Source organism: Coenobita brevimanus, chromosome 30 (assembly GCF_032717465.1).
Source record: "Coenobita brevimanus isolate Jiangsu-jjx chromosome 30, ASM3271746v2, whole genome shotgun sequence".
NCBI classification, from domain to species: Eukaryota; Metazoa; Arthropoda; class Malacostraca; order Decapoda; family Coenobitidae; genus Coenobita; species Coenobita brevimanus.
The window spans coordinates 32,088,345-32,094,499 of record NC_136983.1 but is presented as its reverse complement, the minus strand read 5'-3'; positions in this window follow the sequence as shown (position 1 = coordinate 32,094,499).

The following is a 6,155-nucleotide window of genomic DNA, read 5'->3' as shown; positions in this document are numbered from 1 at the left end:
AAAAACGTTCATATTTATGATATTCTTATTCATAAGAACGCATAATACTTGCTGAGTTTGTATAAATATTAAGTCTTGCGGGAACTCATATACCGTATAGGTATACTTTAATGTAATCAATACTACTTTATTGAGGTGTATAATGTGCATGGTAAAGTTGTGATGCTTCAATTCATGTATAAATCCCAGTTGTCTGTGGAGTTTGGCACCTCTGATTTATGTTGACCTCAGGGCCACTCCCAGCGGGGAAGCCGGCCAGCTATAGCAGAACGCACTTATCATTCAAACGAGAGGGACGTATTTACTCTGGGCTCTCTCCGTGTCGCAGTTGTATTTTTCTGTGGTCAATAAAGAGAGATAAATCTGCTCAGTTTGCAGTTCACCTGTACACGCTACCTACCCACCATTCCTTCAACAGGATCTACACCGATTCCCACCTTCTCCAGTGTGTGAGAAGACATTTGGTGAAGAGTGTCAGCCAGAAATGACTTCGACCAGGTGGAACGTTATATCTTGATAACCTTGCTTGGAACAGTGCAGTCACGTCTAAGCTGCTATATAAACTGGTGATCAGATGCGGGGTTGCAATAAGCTGATGTGTTAGTGACCATTGGTGGAATTCCTACAAGCTGATACATACTGGTGGTCAATTGAGGGATCCACACAAACCGATACAATATGCCAAGCATCGAACTGTGCATTATCAGGGTGAATCTGTGTTGAACGTAGAACAAATTGCTATGAAAAACGAAAGTTAAACTCTCTCGTGTGAAACTTGAGAGTACCCATCAATTAATTACAAAGATTCGGGATGATTCGGACAGTTGAGGAGGGGGATGGTTCGGACAGTCCAAACTATCCCTCCACTACTGCCAAGCCATGATCTTATCAAATGATAACGCTACTTTTGATTATTTATATTTGGACACATAGTGAAACACCATTCTTAACAGTTATCAGGTTATATATATATATTAATAGTTTTGTGTTGTTAACCTATTCCTCAAAGTATTAAAAGAAGGAAGGGGTAATACTACTTCTATTTCAGTTTTGCAGGCTAAATATGCATTAAAAGTCTTAACTTAGTCCGTTTGAAATAAGGCCTAGAAAGTGAAAAGAAAAGTCAATATTCCAGAGAGAGAGAGAGAGAGAGAGAAGGCTAATTATGCATAATTTTGTAGCAGAAAGAGGTAAAGTCATTTATTAATAAATCTGGTGAAGGTTACTTCAGTTATAAAATATGTATATTTTTTAACAGATATTAAGTAGTTCATTTGGATTCTGAAGTTTAATATTGTACTTTAGGAAAATGAAATATCTGTGAATTAATAAAAGTTTATTTTTATCTATTATAACTCACATACTTTTACGAATATGAGAAGTAATACATATGGCCAAACCATCCCATCCTACTGTCCGAACCATCACCACTGGTAGGGATGGTTCGGGCGATTTAGTCACTTGTGCATCGTTAACTATAGCTTAAAGCTGAAAAGAGCTAAGAATTTCATATTATCAACCTAAAGAGCCAAATGATGTGGCAATATTTTAACATACACCAGATTACACTCCTGCTAAAACCTGAATTTTTATAAATATTTTTTTAAATGTCTGAACCATCAGCGCCTTCCCCTACGGAGTCGGCTTAGCATACCTAATCTCTTGGAAACAGATTTTACAAGAGATGCAATATGATCTTTCCAAGATAAGTCCCGAGTGAATAAAACCCAAAGCATGTTCAAGGATGACGCAGGATTGAGCTGGACATTATTAAACATTAGTGGGTACTTCTGTGGAAGATTTTGACGGGTTGATATGTGTAAAAACTGAGTCTCTCCCATCCCTTTCCAGGTCAAAAACACTGATAAGCATCCACTGTCTGGGAAACACACTTGCTTTTCTTGACTTACTTGACACTCGAGAATTTTTAACAGAGAATCAAATAAAGGGCTACAATAATTTTGCGTCAAACCATCTGGGAAGAAAAGGGGGTGGGGTAGCTATCAATGCAAAGGAATCATTATACTGTTAGAATAAGGCCGGCATTAAAGTAAATAGGGATCTGGAAAGTGTCTGGGTTAAAATTTGTAAGAACAAGGAGAAATTAATCTTAGGAGCTATTTACAGATCTCCAAAATTAAGCACAGCAAATAGTAAATACCTCATGAGAGGAAATTAGGAAAGTGTCACAGTCCAGCATAGCAATAATTGTATGGGATCTTAACCTTCCAAGGATAGATTGGCAAAATCAGACAGGGGATGCAGAGTCAGAAGAATTTCTAGAGTTAGTACAGGAAAATTTCCTTTATCAGTATATCAGGGAGCCCTCCAGGGGTAATAATACGCTAGATTTGGTTTCATCTAATAAAGAAAACGTTATTAGGGATACAAAACTTGGTGAACGACTTGGTAATAGCAATCATAAAGAAATTAAACTCAAATTTATTTGGGATGTCTGTTCTACTGAAAACCCCTTCATCATTCCTAAATTTCATCTAGAAGATTATAGGAATTAAGAGCATATTTATGAACTGTATTCCATGGGAAGAGTAGTTGCTTTAGGGAAAGTCAGGTCCGTGGGGAACCCAAGGTCGTTGGTGAAGGGTAGGAAATGGGTAGGAATGTGTGCAAGGTCACTGGGAAAATTCAGGTCGTAGGTGTGGGACAGGATATAGGTGGAAGTGTAGTTAAGGTGATGGAGATCAACTCAGGACCTGTACCATGCAGCCGTACGACCAGTGAGAAATATAATGAGTTACTAAATATAATACACATACGCCAAGGTAAATATATCCATTCAAAACCATTTAGAACGTGTAATTCAGAACCAAAATGGTTAAACAACAGATTAATATCTCTCCTCTTAAAAAACTCATTTCCACTGCTCTCTCTCTCTTGACTTGTGTCCTTCCAGCAACGTCCAAGCTTCACTTCCATACGTTAGGGTTGGTATCACAATACTGTCTTGTAGCAACTTTTCACTTCCATGCTCACTTCCCTGCTTCTTATCACTGCTTTCAAGGAATCAGCAACCTTTCTTCCCTGCTGTACCCTTTCAGGCACTTCACCCTCCAAACCTCCATCCTTACTCATCACACTACCCAAGTACTTAAACGTACTCACATTTTCCAATTCCTCACCATCCAACCTCGCTGTACATTCACTGACTTCACCTCTCTCACAGACCATCACTTTACTCTTCCCTACATTCACTTTTAGATTCCGTTTCTTACACACTCTCCCAAACTCATCCACCAACCCTTGCAGCTCTCCTTCGTCTTCACTCAACAACACAGTATCATCTGCAAACAACAGTACAAGGAGTTTCCAAACACTACCCTCTCTCACCAGGGCCACTCCAACATCCACTACGCTACCTTTTACCTCTTTTATTACCCCATCCATGTACAGATTGAACAACCATGGAGACATGACACATCCCTTTTTCAACCCAACCTTCAAAGAGAAAAATTCACTCAGTTCACCATCCACACACACTGCAGCCTTAGCACCATCATACATACTCTTCACAGTATTCAACAACGTCCCATCTACTCCATATATTCTTAATACTTTCTACAATCCTTGTCTATCAACCCTGTCATATGCTTTCTCCAAATCCATGAAAGCCGCATACTACTTCTTTCTCTTCTCTAGAAACTTTTCCACTAAAGATCTAAGAATGAATATCTGATCTACAGAACCTCTTCCCTTCCTAAAGCCTTCCTGTTCTTCTCCAACTAATTCCTCTGTTCTTTCTCTAACTCTGTCAGTAAGTATCCTACCATACACTTTTCCTATTATACTAAGAAGACAGATGCCCCTATGATTACCACACGCTTCTTTTTCCCCTTTTCCTTTGTACAAGGGAATAATAATACCCGACTTCCAATCCTCCGGGACTTTACCTTTCTCTCAGGCCAATCTGCACATTTTCCACATCCATTCTACTACTATCTCTCCCCCATGCATCAGCATTTTGCCACGCACTCCATCAATTCCTGGGGCTTTCCCCCACAACTTCTATTCTACTGATTTCTTCCTGTCTTCTCACCTCCCTCCTTCTCCCAGCCATTCCGCAGCCACTTATACTCACATTACTTCCATCCTCTATGTTCAACAATTCCTTAAAATGTTCTCTCCATCTGCTCACTTTTTCTCCCTTCTCCACTAATAATCTACCATTTTTATCTTTCACTCCTTTGCTAACTTCACGTCCACCCTGTCTTACTCTGTTCACCTCTTTCCAGAAAATTTTCTTACATTCCCTCCACTTTACTCTCAAGTTCCTTCCAAATTCCTCATCTGCTCTCTTCTTACTCTCTCTTACTAATCTTTTCACCTCTCTGTTTCTTTCTACATATAACTCTCTATTCCGCCTCTCTTTCATTCATCGTATGCTTTCTTCTTTTGTGCCACAGCCTGTCTCACCTCTTCATTCCACCACGTTGTTCCCTGCACCCCCCCCCCCATGTTCTCTTCATCCCACACACCACATCACATGCTGCACATATTTCTTCTGTAAATATCCTGCACACACATTCCACGTCCCCCATCTGCTCCAATTCATAGTTGCCCAATCGTTCCTCAACTTCTTTCTTATACCCTGCCTTTTTCTCATCCTCTTGTAACCTTTCCACTCTCCTTACAAATACTCCTTCCCGTTCTTCCCTTCTTCTATTTCTCCATCCTAATTGGACCTTGATTCTGGCCACCACCAAGTAGTGGTCAGAAAGTCCACTTCCCCAACTCTATAAGCTGATGCATCCATTAAACATTTTCGCATCCTTTCATCCACACACACATAATCAATCATTGCCTTCCTTTCATTCAGTTCACCAGCCACCCTTCTCATCACTCGCCATGTATACCTGTGGATCATTTTGTGCCTGAAGAGGGTATTGGCTATCACCAACCCCCTCCCAGCACAAATGTCCACTAACGCACTGCCATTCTCATCTATCTCAGCAGGTACACCCCAGTCACCAACTATTCCATCCACTTTCACATTCCCTACTTTACCATTCATATCACCGATCAAAAACACTCTCTCATTCCTTCCAAACTTTTCCATGCACACTTCCATATTTGTCCAGAACTCTTCTCGCACTCTGCTTGCACGATCTTGCATTGGCACATACACACACACAATCGCCCACATTTGTATTCCAACTTTCAACTTTACCCACACAATTCTTGACCCAACTGATCCATACTCTCCTAAGGTCTTCTTCCATCTTGTACTCACGACTATACATACTCCTTCTTTTGCCCTCTCATTCTCACCTACTCCTGCACATATACCCCATCCATACTCCAATTCTCACACTCTCACCTCTCCATTTCGTTTCAGTTACTCCGCATACATCACCTTTCGCACCCTCAAGCACCTGGACAATCTCTCTCTCTTTCACCTCATCATTCGCTCCCCGTACATTCCACATTCTGATTACCATGTCCTTTGTCAGGTCCTTGGTAGTCATCTTTTGGTCAGTCCTTGTCCGAGGCTTATAGTTTGTCTTTTTAGTTAGTTGTTTTCCGGGGAGGGGCACTAACCCTCTGCCAACCCATTCAGTCGCTTTTAACGACAAACAGGGATACTGGGGGAGTAGTCTTGAAAAAAAAATACCCTACCCCCAGGGTATATATATATATATCATCAGCCGTTTTTTGAGTGTCCACTGGAGGACCGGCCTATCCCGACAGAAGTGGAGACGATACAGCCAATGTATCTCTACCAAGTGGCTTAGGCTGTCTGGTGGAGATTGTATGTAGGGTGAGAAGCGCTTGCAAGTGTAACTGTGTAGTCTGGGAACCAAGTTTAATCGGCCTGTGCAAGCCAACTGGGTGCAAGCATACTTTATAGTATGCAACACTGGTTCAACCACAGCACCCCTTGTGTCCGCCAAAGCAGTACGTGGCCAGAAACACGTTCCCAAAGTTTACTACCCTGGTGGGGCGCAAACCCTCGTTCTTCAATGTACGAAAACTCACACTTTACCACTGTACCACAGAGGCTTCATATGTATATATATATATATATATATATATATATATATATATATATATATATATATATATATATATTGTCAGACACCATAATCCCGTACGGGGTGGCCGTTTGACTCTTGAGTTATTTGTTTTACAGAGAGGAG